The sequence below is a fragment of the Pavona decussata genome, unplaced genomic scaffold (assembly GCF_977016875.1).
Source record: "Pavona decussata unplaced genomic scaffold, jaPavDecu1.1 SCAFFOLD_175, whole genome shotgun sequence".
NCBI classification, from domain to species: Eukaryota; Metazoa; Cnidaria; class Anthozoa; order Scleractinia; family Agariciidae; genus Pavona; species Pavona decussata.
In genome coordinates this window covers 616910-631645 of record NW_028145586.1, presented here as the reverse complement: position 1 = coordinate 631645, position 14736 = coordinate 616910, and the positions used below count along the sequence as shown (strand labels likewise).

At 38.0% G+C, this 14736-nt stretch overlaps 3 protein-coding genes across 3 annotated transcripts in view; all 3 read left to right on the top strand.

The window, feature by feature from the left end:
- Positions 1–14736, top strand: part of LOC146463494 (uncharacterized) — a 333098-nt gene that overhangs the window by 98849 nt on the left and 219513 nt on the right. The gene's annotated exons all lie outside the window — the stretch shown is intronic.
- Positions 10780–14736, top strand: part of LOC146463502 (uncharacterized) — a 59134-nt gene continuing 55177 nt past the window's right edge. Inside the window, exon 1 of the mRNA XM_085084327.1 lies at positions 10780–10990. The gene's annotated coding sequence lies outside the window, so the exon portion shown is untranslated. The remainder of the gene's footprint in view (positions 10991–14736) is intronic.
- LOC146463499 (uncharacterized) overlaps positions 10978–14736 on the top strand; it is a 137293-nt gene continuing 133534 nt past the window's right edge. Inside the window, exon 1 of the mRNA XM_085084325.1 lies at positions 10978–10990. The gene's annotated coding sequence lies outside the window, so the exon portion shown is untranslated. The remainder of the gene's footprint in view (positions 10991–14736) is intronic.

Here is a 14736-nt window from a genome sequence, read left to right as displayed (position 1 = left end):
CATGGTATAAGTTTTGTAGTTAGGTAGAAAGCAATTGTTACAGCCGTACGTATTTCAAACAGGTTGCATTTGGCACCTCAATTGTACATAGACGTTAATGAACTTGAAAGTTAAGGTAGATTTAACATTTTGAATCAGAAGACACAAATTCAGAAGATTTTGTCTTTTTCTATAATCCTTGTGCTGTTAAATCTTTTGTAACGCAATTGCAGGGTTGAATGTTTTGTGCCAAGTGACTTTTCCCAAGTAGATTACAAGAGACGAATATGAAATTGACTCCGAGTAAAGAATTCGGAGTAAAATGTAATATTAGAATTTTATTAAACCATTTGAAGTTTAAATGCTTGAGTATGATATCTGTATTTGATTTTAATAGATCAACGTGAAATGTTCCTAAAATACCAATTGGTCCATCAGAACATAAGCGAAGGGAACAAAGAAACTCGTCAATTGAAGGAATTCTTATATATCTACTGTTTGATTTACAGCGATCAACGTAGAATTTCTCCTTTTTGAACTCATTAATAATTCATAAAGATAAAACAAATGAAATCACTGCAGTGAAGAAGATTTGGAAATGTGATCGTAATTATCGTAAAATTTAGTGAACGGTTGCTTTGAATGTCTTCATAAACTATTAATGGTTTGAGAAGTTACATTAAACACACGAAAGAGTGTTTGATGCGATTTCTAAACACGTCGAATAGTTGGCTGAAAAAGCGAGGCGCACTTCTCGTTGTTTGAAAATCGTATGAAACACTCTTCCTTGTGTTGAATATATTACTTACAATACCAACACATTTCACAGCAGGGAGATGATGACGATACGAAATTCATCAATCAGGGCGTATTTTCTCCATGTGCCAGCTTAGAATTAACCTTAAAAAGAGATGAATGGACACCCAGCGAGGACAAAATGTGAAACACTTTTGTCTTTTGTGGTGAATTTGTTAATTGTCCATTGCAAGTTTTTCTTCGTTTGTTAAGGTTTTCGTTTGTTACGCTCTGATTGGTTAAAATAAAGTTGCACCGTTTTCTCCATCGATTATAAATGAAACCAAGCCACAGGAATATCCAGCGCCTTTTTTAGTTTAATGGAACATTTCGAATTCTAAGAATAAAAATCAACGATAAAAATTTTGAATGACGTTTCGATGACTCGCTCATCATTTTGAAATTCTAAAAAGTCAGATTGTTAAAGTGCTACTATGACGAAATTCGCATCTTTCTTATCTAAGCCGTTTTAAAACATAAACAAGTAGTCTGTACGAGAAGAAGAATGCTGTTTACTATTTTCAAATATCTCATTTTGTTCCAGAGATATTCAAATTTTTTAAAACATGCAAATTAGCTAAGTGATGACGTCATAGACTCAACCGTATTTTGATCAAATATTATGAAAAAAGATATCTCAGCCAATTTGTATCAGAAATGCTTGATTCTTTGCAGTGACATTGTTCTAGGTGCGTTCCACAATATGAGCTTATCAGTTTTGTTACCATGGCAACATACTGGGTTCCAGTCCTCCCTGATACTTAAGGCTTTGCTGGCCACCTTTGGTGTGCTATTTTGATATTTGCCAATGGTGCCTCATCTGGATGATCCAGCAAGCGTATAAATATGTTAGGTCGAGTTTGTGGCCTTGTTAAATGTTTTTCAAGCTTAAAATCACTAAAATGTTGAGATCAGGTTGGAGGGGACTGGAAAAGAGTGAGTTGCCATGGGAACCAAATTTTTTATAGCCGTAGGTGTATTGCCTATAGAACTATTAGCCTGCCAGGTTTCAATGGCCTCTGCTGTAAGTTGACTGAGATAGCTCTATTTATATCCTTGATGTTATATTGAGTTGAGAGTATGACGTCATCAGTCCTCTCATTTACATATTTTACACATTTTTTAAATTTAAATATCTCCGGAGCCAATGCAGATATTTAGAAACGGTAAACGGCGTTTTTAATCTTTCCTAGAATTCTATGTGATAAAGTTTAAAATTCAAGAAGTAGAAATTTGATCATAGTAGCACTTTAAAAGTTCGTATTGTGCCGAGCTCTTAAGTTCGCGCCAGATATCTGCCAGGGAGGTGAAAGCCAACTTCGAAAAGGCACACTGGCAACTCGAACCAACACTTTGTCTAATTAACACTCACTGCATTCCACATTGTAGGTTTTAATCGCGTGCAACGAGACTTCACACGCATTCTTAATATATAAAGAACTTTTAACAATCTGACTTTTTAGAATTTGAAAATGATGAGCGAGTCATCGAAACGTCATTCAAAACTTTTATCGTTGATTTTTATTCTTAAATGTTTATCGAAAGCGTCTGTTATTAGGATTTCGAATTCTGATTTATTTATTGTTTTTTGTAAAACGTTTATTCGGTTTGAGGACAAGGTTAAAAACCATTAATTGGAGCCAAAGCTGAAGCCAGTCCTGTTTTGTATCAAAGGAAAAGACTTGAAAATGAAGTTTCTCGAAAATATGAATTGGAGGTATCTGTGCCCCGTTTGATCTCGGTGCCCTGACATGGTGCTCGGACATGGGCCCTTGTATTGACGGACCTTTTTATTACTGCAATGGCGACAAGCGGAGCACTGCGACGGCAAAGAACGTGGATCACTGTGCCGGGCACGGGCCTTAACTCTAATGTTGATACTCGTAGGCCGTTTGATCTTGGTGCCCCGGCCTTAGCACCAGAAATGTTAATACTTGTCCGCCATTCCAGGTTACGGGCGCTAGTCTGCGCACAATTTGCTGGGTGCATCAACTCGGTCTTTAAATTAACAAAATTACGAAATGGTGAACAGAAGAAAAAGGTTTTCTCTAAATACCTTCAAAAAATTCTTTTGCTACAAATGGAATTGCCCTTCGCTCTCTCGCAGAATTCAACTAATTGGTAACTAGAATCCTAAATAACTCGAACTATATGCAATTTCCCTGCTTTGCGCCTTTACATTATTCAACCGCAGATAATCAGTCAAACTTTTGATGTCGCTATAAGTGGTGTGATTATTTTCACGTTTCAAGTTATTGAGATTAAACTGTGCAAAAGTTAATCATTGAAGCTTTCTGGTCAAACTCAAGTTATGTTGCTTTTGTTTGTATCTCAGTCTTTTCTGAAAACTGAAGAAAACGATTCTTGACAAATTCGCATTTTTCTGCTGAAGCACTTAGAGTAGACTTTCTCCAAGTCGCTCGCTCGCTTCTCATTGAATGGACCTGGCGAGAATGAATCTCGCTCGCTCGTGCTCCGCGCTCGCTCGCTCGAGCTCTGACGATCGCGCTTCGCGCTCTCTAAGTTCGACTACACTTTGAGCTGACTTAATTTGTTTTTTGTACCATGAAGGAACTCGGAGCATTACTGCGTCCCTGGCACACTCGTCCATCGCCAAGCAGTTATATGCCTCCAGTAATCATACACCTCGCCAGAGAGAGACAATATCAATATGAGTTTCTTTTATAAAGAAACAACGCGACAATTTCACGACCAAACTATCCTTGAACCACAGTCCCTAAAGCCAGCGACACACCTGGCGATTTTATACGCCGATCGCCGCGACCGGCAAAAAATCGCCAGGTGTGTCTGGCGCAGCGATTGTGATTTTCGCCGATCACCGCGATCGGCGTATAAAATCGCCGATATCTGACATCGATGAAATTCGCGCGCGTCCGCCAAATGTGCCCGTTCCCGAGATTTTCTCATTTATTGAAAAGATGAGGGCCACAGGTGCGCAGTTTCGTTTTAATTTTGTACACACTAATCAAGCGCAAGTGGAAAGAGCACTCTTAATCGTGACTGTCCGTAAATCGTATGGCCACGATATGCTGCCTTCAAGGCTTGTGAAGGAATCGGCGGCAGTCATAAGTAAACCTATCACTATCTACGACAGGCTACTGGCTACACAGCTGGGTGAATTCTATAGCACGATTCTTTTGGATTAAATTCTGATAAAGGCTGCTTTTAAAAATTCTGTCGGTAAACTCGAGGATAAGTTGGTAAACACACTTTTTTAAGTCAAAATTACGTTCTGAACACGAAAAAATTGTTTACCAAGCTGGATTGTGAGTTTTAAATCTCGAAATCTGGGTTTATAAAAACGGAACCAAATATATGGCATGTAAACGAGGCTAAACTGTTTTCCTTTTTCAAAAGCTTGTTTGGAATCGAATTTTTTTCCAAAACAGCTAACTATACTTATCTCTCTTATTTTCTATAATATAATTTGATCGGGGTTGCTTAAATTATACACGACACATTGAAACGATGTCGTCTCAAGACCTCATTTTTAATTTCAAGCTCTTACATGTAACTCTTACATGGAGGAGAACTTGAAAACAATTTTGTTGTTGTTGTTTCTTTATTTATTTTGTTTTTGTTTTTTGCTACGCAAAGAGCAAAAAACTGTTTGTTTTTTTTTGTTTTTTTTTGGGGGGGGGGGGGGGGGTATTCCAGAAATTTGAGCGCCAAAAAAAAGATATCAAAGGTAACACAATTTGCAATGTCCTAGGTGTAAAGTGGTTATTTTAATAATCGGTTTGACTTTTTTTTTAGCTCTTTACAACAATTAAAGTTTTGATTCAACATTTGAAACAAACTCATTCATATGATTCACGGTCTGATTCTGGTCAGAAACGTAACTTGCTGATGGTGTCGGAATCGATAATTGTTTTCGCAAAGGAATTGAACTCGAAGAAACAAACAAAACAAGGCGCTGAGACTTCGGAAAGGAGAAAATCACTAAGTTCTGATAGGTATTATTTTTTTCCCCAAGAAAAAGACATTTTCATTCAAGAAAACGTTAGTTTCATTTAAAAAGTTTTAAATTGCATCGCCCGCTTTTCAGTCTAAGTCGGACAAAGTAAAGTTGCCTGGCTGCTAATTCGAACTAGTTGACTGTGAGAGATCCTTGGCAGATGGTGTTAACAGTTTTTAAAGGAAACATGTAAAAAAATGGAAGAAAGGGCAAGTTTAAAAAGATCTGGGCATGTCCATGAGTGAATGTATTATCTCCCAGGAGTCAAAAAAGGATATCCTGTTCAGAGCAATAGTACAAGGTTTGCGTTCGCTAAAAGAATCATCCGAGGAGCGACGAAAAGTGAGAGAAACTGCCAACACAGAAACAATCGACGGGATATTGAATGCAGCTGACACGAGCAAAGCAGAGGACTCACACTGGCACAAGAGCTGCTATGCAAAGTATACTGATAAGGATAAGATGAGTAGATTAAGAAAATCGCTAGATTCTTTAAATACGCTTTCGCCACCTGTACTGACTTCAAGCAAAGCACTTCGCAGCGGAACTCCCCCGACCGACAGGAAACTATGCATGTTTGTCAAGACGGAGATCCTCGAAGGAGCGAAGTGTGAGCACAACCTTTCGTTACGTTTATTTGACAGGTGTAAATGATCTTATCGCGGCTAAGGGCAAATATCATCCAAATTGCTATAAAAAGTGCATGAGAAATGTATCTCAGTCAAGTAATGTGGCAAAGGATGAAAGTGGAACAGTGTTGTTGTGGTTTATTCTTGAGTTAAAAGAGTCTGCAGAACAAGGTCATATTTTGGAGCTTAAGGCGGTTTGGCTCTGCTACTGCTCCCTAGCTGCTGAGCAAGCCATTGACATCCCTCTCTCGTTTAAAAGTCGCATGGCCACATTCAAAGAGTACATCGCACCGCACGTTGTAGACGTTAATGATTTTGTTCTGCTTCGTGACCAAGCGATTTTTGAGCGCCAAACAGTGTTAGTGCCTATTAAATTTAGCCATATTCCTGTCTCATAAATTTTGAATCAACAAACTCAGTCAGAGCCTGTCATCCCCGTCTGTCAACCTGGTGAAAGAGATGATTGTCTCCCGATGGTACATTTGGCACTGAACCTTCGCTCTGGTATATTAGCCCAGCCTTCGCACCAGGGCCTGAACGTCTGCAAGGAAGATGCTATCGCATGCGTCGCAAAGAGTTTGTATATGTTCATAAGGCTTATGATTGGTGGACAGTCTCTTCTTGAGAATGGGCTGAGTGATTCTGATGACGATGACAAGGTAGCCGACAGTGACATCACTGATAGTGATGGTGGTGATTATGATGATGATGACGATGATGGGGCTGAGGGTAATTTAGATAGCGATAATGTTGTTGAACACGAAAACAAACAGCCGGGTAAACGAGAAAATGCTCGCGTGAGAAAACAAGAAGATCTTACGGAAACTAGAGCGCTTAGCATCGCACAGGACGTGGTGTACAATGTGAGAGGAGGCCGGAGGTGGACACCCAAACACGTCGGTCTTGGCAGCAGTCTTCATTAGGCGACACGATCGAGGGAACTGGTAGACATGTTTCATAATGTCGGTCATACAATCAGCTACTGGGACGTTCGTCGAGTCGATACTGCCCTCGCCAAGCACACACTGTCACGTGACCGAAACTCACAATGGACTTTATGTTAACTTCCAATTTATCAAGTTGCTGTATTATCACATACTAGGAGAAGATAATTACGGTTTTTAGCTCCTTTTCCTAGTTTCGAGGACTTGTGTGCACCTCCCTCCATGTAATTACGATATCGCCTCTAGCCTCGTTTTCAAGAGTCATGTGACGTAATCTGCATGTCGTAAACTCCTAATCTTTCTAAAAACATATTGTATGTATCCTCTGCTTATTTGGCTGAAAGTTTAAAAAGGCAGTGTCACCTATTTTACTGTCACTTTGAATAGCGTAAATACTAAATTTGTATCAACGGAAACGTTTAAAAATTGTCCAATGTTGTTAACAGTAACCCTACTAGTTCGTAGAAACTAGTATCAATCATCTATAGTTTCAGATGGTTAGGATGGAAATTGATTGCAACTTGAAAAAATTGGCCCATTTTTTCAAGTTCTTCCTGTGTATTCTTGAGAAATCGCTGGAAAATGTAATAGTTTATTCTTCCTCGAGGAAATCAGTTTCCTCGCGGTGCTCTAAGAGTAATTTCTTATTACAGAAGAGCTTCTTTGTCAAATGTTTGAGCCGGTTTGACCAAAATACAACAGAATCTCCGTGACAGTGGCCCTTTAACCGTTTAAATGTTTTGTAAGGAGATAAAACATGTAGCGTCGATTTCATGTCTTAATTGCGCATGCCAATGAAAATGACTGAATCACCAAATCCAGCTTGGTAAACAAAACTTTCGTGTTCAGTGCATACTTTTTACCTAGAAAAGTGTGTTTATCAACTTTTCCTTGAATTTGTCGACAGAAGTTCACTTTTGCGAAAGTTGTCCCAGTCTAACAGGACTATAGCTCTCCATATGACATTTTACTCAGCAAAGTTAACTTAAAATCGCTATTTATTAGACACCTGCAGAATTTCATGATTATATTATATAAGAGTCTGTTTCCTACTTACTATCCAAGGTATTTAAGGGACATGTTAACTATACCTACCTCATCCTATAATCTACGTGGTAATTATATTCTGGACCTTCCCAAAGCAAAGAAGACTACTTAAGGCCTACACTCTTTTATACTTAGCTAGTAAAATATGCAACTCTCTCCCGGACACTTACAGGACATCTGATTTTCTTCAATTCAAGCAAAAGATCCTTAATGATGAGACCTTTCCACAGTGTATTTAATGTTGTATATAATATGCATATAATGATAGAATTGTAATTGTATTTCATTTTATTTTGCCTGTTTACTCTTTCTTTCTTTCTAATATTTATTTTCTCGAAGACATTAGCTAATCAAAGCTACTCTGTAAATTCGAGGATAAATAAAGTATATGCGGCGAATTGCCAGTAAAGCCAACCCATCTGGTTGGGCGATTTTATCACATGAGTCTTCAAAACTGTCACATCGCCGTAATCGGCGAAAAAAATCGCCAGGTGTGTCCAGCGATTTTCGCTGGCGATCAAATTCGCCGCGATTGGCGTATAAAATCGCCAGGTGTGTCGCTGGCTTAAAGTGACTGAAAATGCGCCGACTATAATACACAGGGTAAGATGTTATACTAATGTATGGGGGGTTCGGCATCGGAATTTGTACACTCGTATTACCCCGATCAGATAAGGGATCTAAGCAGTCACGACGGGGATCACAACAAGCACTTTAGAAAACCAAATGGTTACTGATACAATTAACAAAACAATGGTTCAAGCGTTATTTATTGTGTTACATTTCTTTGGCATTGTCAGGTCTGAGGAATTGCATCGTGAAATGGTGAAATTTCAAGGTTTTAAGGAAAACGTCAATACACGACGGTCGACAGTTAGACTTCAGGCTTTAAAATTTGAGTTGGCCCAGAAATATTCAGCTAGCAAGAGTCAGCATCGCTATATAAACAAGAAAAATGAGGTTTGAATCTCATTGTTAGTTTTTACTGCTGGATACAAGGGTGGCTATGCAATAAAGACACCATCTTTTGAGGTAGAGGAAGAAGTGTACAGGCAGAGTCCACCATCTATTTTGTGGTTTGCCGGTGGAGCCTGTTGGAATATCAGTAGTTTTCATCTCTCCCCTTAAAGAAATTAACAGACTGCTCGAAGTCCTGTGAATTTTGATGAACTTCAAAGCAGTCACAACAAATTCAACTCGATCCTAGATAGTAAGGTGAATAATTTCGAGGTATAGAATAAAACCTCAATTTAATTTCTACTTAACGTACTTATATAAACGTACTTTTACAATTTAATTTATACTTACTTATACAGAGATTAAGCACCACGTTTGCGGCAAACGGTAAACGCCGAAAAGACCACGTGAACATGTTTATCCTTCATTTGCCGCTCGCTGTTTTCAGTTTCTCAGAAAAATTGAGTAGTTTTGCGTCAAAATTAAAGGCCAGAATTATCTTGTACTATTTTCATATACGTACTCATATTTTCAAGAAAACATGAACGCGAATCTCACGTTTGCCATTTGCCGTAAACGTGGTACTTTATCTCTCTAATTTTATACCTTATTATAGGAAATTAACAATGCACTTTATTAACGCGATTTTACAAAATTCGCGTTCATTTAATGTATCTTAATTAATGTCGATGTAAATTTAATGCACGCTATTTTACAACATTGTTATTTTAAAGCACCTTTATTTCATTACAAAACCTTATTAGTTCATGACTCCTCTATTGGCTCTTCAGAGTCACTATCTTTTGAATTGATAGGGTCTAGTTAGGTTCCAAAACCAAATTTTCGGCTTTAAAAGGAATTTAGAAACATCCGTGTACTTGTCTTGAAAGGTTTTATTGACGGAAGCCAAAACTCACTCAGTTTGGCATTCAGAAATGTAAAGTGCGAGTTTGCAGAATTATGAAAATCGCAGTAAATAAAGCAAGATGCTTATCGAAAAGTTCGCGTTAATTTAATGCATGTAAACCTGACTTTTGAAAATTTCGCGTTAATTTAGTGTAACGTAAATTTTCTTCGCGTTGTCAACGTGCATTGTTAATAAGGTATTTAAAAAAACATAGTCATATCTCATTCACACCAACTAAACGTGTTTAGTTAAACCAGGTTTAAAAAAATGAAAATAATTGGAAGAATACTGAAAAAAGGAATGTTACATATGTGACCGTACACGGGAAAACGTACTTTAACGCTTATCCGTTAAACGGCTAAAAACTAACGGGTAGTTAACGGGTAGTTAACGGCCTTGAAAGCGTTCTAACGGTTTGTCCTAACGGTCTAACGGCAAACTCGTCATGGCAAACGGATCATTTGAGCGTTTTAACGTTTAACCCTAACGCTCTAACGTCTAACTAATTTTGTCTAACGGCTCATGAAAACTTTCCAACGCTTAAAAAAAATTTTAGCTTAAAAAAACTTTTATTAAGCTAAATGTAAAGCCGTTAAACATAAGCAAGCAACTTCTACGAATATCACAATTTTGAACTGTGTTTAATTAGCGAGTTGTTCGACATGCTTTTAAGTTTGTTATAAACAGAGCATAAGTGATATTTTTCTTTGCGTTCCCGTTGTCTATGATATGTTGTTGTTATGTGACGTCCTGTCCACTTTTCATAGAAAGAGAGCATTCGTCTTTTTCTTCCCCTCAAATTATTTCGCGAGCGTCGGTTTGTTTCTCACTCAACAGAAAATTTTTTTCATAATACAACTCCTCCAGAACACACAGAAACTATTACGTTGGAGGCAAACAAAAGAAGCTGCTCGCAGTTTGGATGTTTCTCACGGAATTTTCTAAAAAGATGATACTGCGCATTACTTCTGCGTATCTCGAGATACTCGGGTTTCCTATGGGTGGTGCCCTACTAATACAGGGATATTTTTGCACGGTTTGAAACTAAGCGGAGAAAGTAGAACTCAGCAAGTGCTCTTGGTATCCGAAATGAAACTGATTGGGGTGAACGTGCATTTTTCAGAGATAATAAAGTTTCAATTTGAAAAAAAAAAGCCATACATTGCTTTGTATTTTACGGGTTTTTAGAGTAATCGTTGCTTACTTACCTCTAAAATATGTGTCGTTACCCCAAATTTTCTTTCGGTATTAGTAGGCACCGTAATTTTCAGCGATGGGACAGAATACATATTTTCAGGATACATGTGTAGCCTAAGAATTATGTCCATAAAACAAAATAGTTGAAAGAAATTTCTTTCACGAAGTAAGTATTACGAACCAAATTTATGACATCAAGTGCGAAAGGCATGAGAATTCCACTTTCCTTTTTTCGTAAGTCCATTCTCCCGACTTTCCTATCCTGCAAGTCAGATCACTTCCATATTTGGAAAACGAAACCAACCTGAGAAAAAACCCTTCTTCATCAAAGCGTGCATTCCGAGAAGGAGGAAGCGAAGACGGTTTTCTTCTGCCTTCTCGCGTTAAAACACAATTTACTCGTACTTTTGCTATTAATATTGCAATCATGGGGTGAGAAAACCATTTTTTTCGAGATTGTTAACATGTAGCGAGTCGTATCAACTTCATGGAGCTTAGCTGTGGGCAAACTTTCTCCGTGGATCGTGAAGCTGATTGTTTGGCGAATTTGTCGAAGGTAAGCGAACGACAAAGTGGATATAGCGTGTATAGTTTGCTCTCTTTAGCTTTGTTTTTAACTTTCAGACAACCCTTGATTCAATATTCACTTGAATCTTTTAATGAAGATGGGTCTTAGTGCTTTGTAAAAGCTCGAGATCATGTAGGCTTCGCCTTCTTGGAAATATCAAGCTTTCATGATCATGTTGTGGGATTGTTGCTTGAACTTGATAATCTTACTGTTAACTTAATGAACGCGTTTTGCATTGTTATTAACTGCTTCTTTGGATAAAGTTTAACTGAGGTACCTCCGTGACTCTGGTAAATGAGGTTCGCGAAATAATTGCATGAAGTTCGCATTAAAAATTATCAGGCACGCTATGTCGATGATATGGACACATGCAAATTAATCTTTGGTTTAATTTTATTGAAATTTGTCGGAAGAAAGTCTTGTTTGAGTCACATTTTTCGCGGAATGCTAACATTAACTTCAAGTCTACATTTCTATCAAACATTTTGCTGTAAGCTGATCAAAAAATCAATCATTTCTTCTTGGTTTGTCATTTTTGATGACGCAGTACAGACGCCACTCTGATCTGCATAGCTAGTCACGCATTGCCTGATTTCATACCGTGGGGGTCTGGGTACGAGTCTGTGTATTATGGGTTATGGGACTCAACACCCACATAGCCGGAAAGAGCACACCGCACTTTACAACATTTCCAAGTTTGGTGTTAATCAAGCTAATATTAGGAAAGATACAGCCATTCAAAAACTCCAAATTTTACTAAGAAATGTATGGAACGCCGGACGTGTGTCCGGCGTTCCATACATTTCTTAGTAAATTTTTAAGTTTTTGAATGGCTGTATCTCGCCTAATATTAGCTTGATTGACACCAAACTTGAGGATGTTGTAAAGTTCGATGTGCTCTTTCCGGCTATGTGGGTGTTGAGTCCCATAACCCATAATACACAGACTCGTACCCAGACCCCCACGGTATGAAATCAGGCAATGGCCTAGCCGGTGGTATCGAAAACGATGACCGAAGCACGAAGCAACCTAAAACTAGAAAACGAAGCACTCCAGGTCGAAGAGGAAGCCTCTATTTTCAATCAATTACAATCACTGCAGCAGAGGCGAAAAACCAAATTTATGTTGATTAGATAGATAGACAGATTGTTGTTGTTTATGTTAAGATGTTCCCCTTGAAGAACTTTTTGTTCACGATTTCTCTCTGATAATTCATAGTTGCTTTAGTAACCGAAGAAATGCATGTCAAGCTCGAGTAATTTGCATATGTGGTTGTTTAGCTGGGTAAAACTTAAGCAATTTTTTTACCGTAATTGTTGTCAGTGATTTTGAAATAAACGCCACCCTTGAATAAACCCGCTGCATTGGAGTCATCCTGAATCGAGTAAAAAAGGTGGAAAAAAGGAAATGCCACTTTGAAGTGTTACCTTTAATTCAGCCAGGGTTGCGGAAATTCATTTTCAACACCTCGCAGTTGGATAGTTTTAAGTAGTACTCTAGCCGTTATCGTGCTTGATTCGTGACTAAATTTCGCCCCTGAATAAAACAAAACAAAACAAGACCCTAAGTCAGCCTTAAAAACTGAGTGCTTTGTTTTCGACCTGGAGTGCTTCGTTTTCGAGTTTTAGGGTGCTTTGTTTTTACCTAAGTGCTTAGTTTTGGTCTTAGGGTGCTTCGTTTTCGAGTTTTGGGGTGCTTCATGCTTCGGTCTTCATTTTCGAGACCACCTGGCCTAGCCTGCCTAATAAGTCTCAAAGGCGCATTTGATTCTATGCATGTGAATTAATCATTATCCTCCATAAGAATGGATGTGAATACTTTTGGTCAATTTTGTTTTTGGTCTGAAAGGCACTGACTGGGGTAAAGTCAGACTCAATTAAATTCTACATAATCGGGATTAGGAATTTTTTTTTTTTATAAGTGTAGATACATCATTTTCAGGAAAATCTCAATTTCTAGAGTGAAAAAGTTAGGGTTGACTTATACACCAGGGCCGGGTTGTTCGAAAGCCGATTTACATTAATCTACGATTAAAAGTTAATCCAAGTTTTCATCTTGCTCTTTAAAAGTGGTTTTAAAGGTTAGTTTCAAACTAAAGACAAAGAAAAGTCTAAGCCAAAACTGAGGGGCACATATCTTTTGGAAGAATCTTTAAAGATTAGTAATTAAACTTGAATCAAAGTTCACGTAATCCAGGATTAGCTTAATCGGGCTTTGAACAGCTAAGCTCAGTTCAACTTATACGGACTGGAAAATATAGCATTCTTAATCTTAGAAGGACCTTTCTGAAAACCACTGTTAGTGGTGATCGAAAGTTTCCTAATAAAAGATTATTATTAGAACCACATACAAGTTTGCAGTTATCTCTCATATTCTTAATTCATACTACTGTAACATTGCCTTGTAATGCAAATCTTATAACAAGAGAGATAATCTACATGTAGATTGAGTTCAGTTGACATCTGATCTGTGTGGGAAAGATCATGGTTTTCAACTACCACACAGCTATTTATTATTCTCAAATATTTTCACTGTAATCCAATATTTGTGGTCAACTGAATAGTTCTGTTCCTTTTAAGACCTGATGCATCACAAGCAAGTCACTAGGCTAAGCAGTATCAACATACACATTCTCATTACTGTTCTCTCCATATTTCTTCTCGTACTTGTTGGGAGAATTTGTTTAGATCTTTGATGATCATTTCCTTTATTATCATTACATGAATGTTTGATCAAGCAGTGATATTGTAAGGAGATATTAGATGCACATCAGTATTGAGGCATAAAGGGTTAACACCTGACACATCACAGGCAAATCACTAGCATTAAATTAGATGCACATCAGTATTGAGGCATAATAAAGGGTAAAGACCTGACACATCACAGGCGAATCACTAGCATTAAATTAGATGCACATCAGTATTGAGGCATAATAAAGGGTTAAGACCTGACACATCACAGGCGAATCACTAGCATTAAATTAGATCCACATCAGTATTTCAGTATTGTGGTATAATAAAGGGTTAAGACCTGATACATCACAGGCGAATCACTAGCATTAAATTAGATGCACATCAGTATTGAGGGATAAAGGGTTAAGACCTGACACATCACAGGCGAATCACTAGCATTAAATTAGATGCACATCAGTATTGAGGCATAATAAAGGGTTAAGACCTGACACATCACAGGCGAATCACTAGCATTAAATTAGATGCACATCAGTATTGAGGCATAAAGGGTTAAGACCTGACACATCACAGGCGAATCACTAGCATTAAAATAGATGCACATCAGTATCGAGGCATAATAAAGGGTTAAGACCTGACACATCACAGGCGAATCACTAGCATTAAATTAGATGCACATCAGTATTGAGGCATAAAGGGTTAAGACCTGACACATCACAAGCGAATCACTAGCATTAAATTAGATGCACATCAGTGTTGAGGCATAATAAAGGGTTAAGACCTGAAACATCACAGGCGAATCACTACCATTAAATTAGATGCACATCAGTATTGAGGCATAAAGGGTTAAGACCTGACAGATCACAGAGGAATCACTAGCATTAAATTAGATGCACCTCAGTATTGAGGCATAAAGGGTTAAGACCTGACACATCACAGGCGAATCACTAGCATTAAATTAGATGCACATCAGTATTGAGGCATAATAAAGGGTTAAGACCTGACACATCACAGACGAATCACTAGCATTAAATTAGATGCACA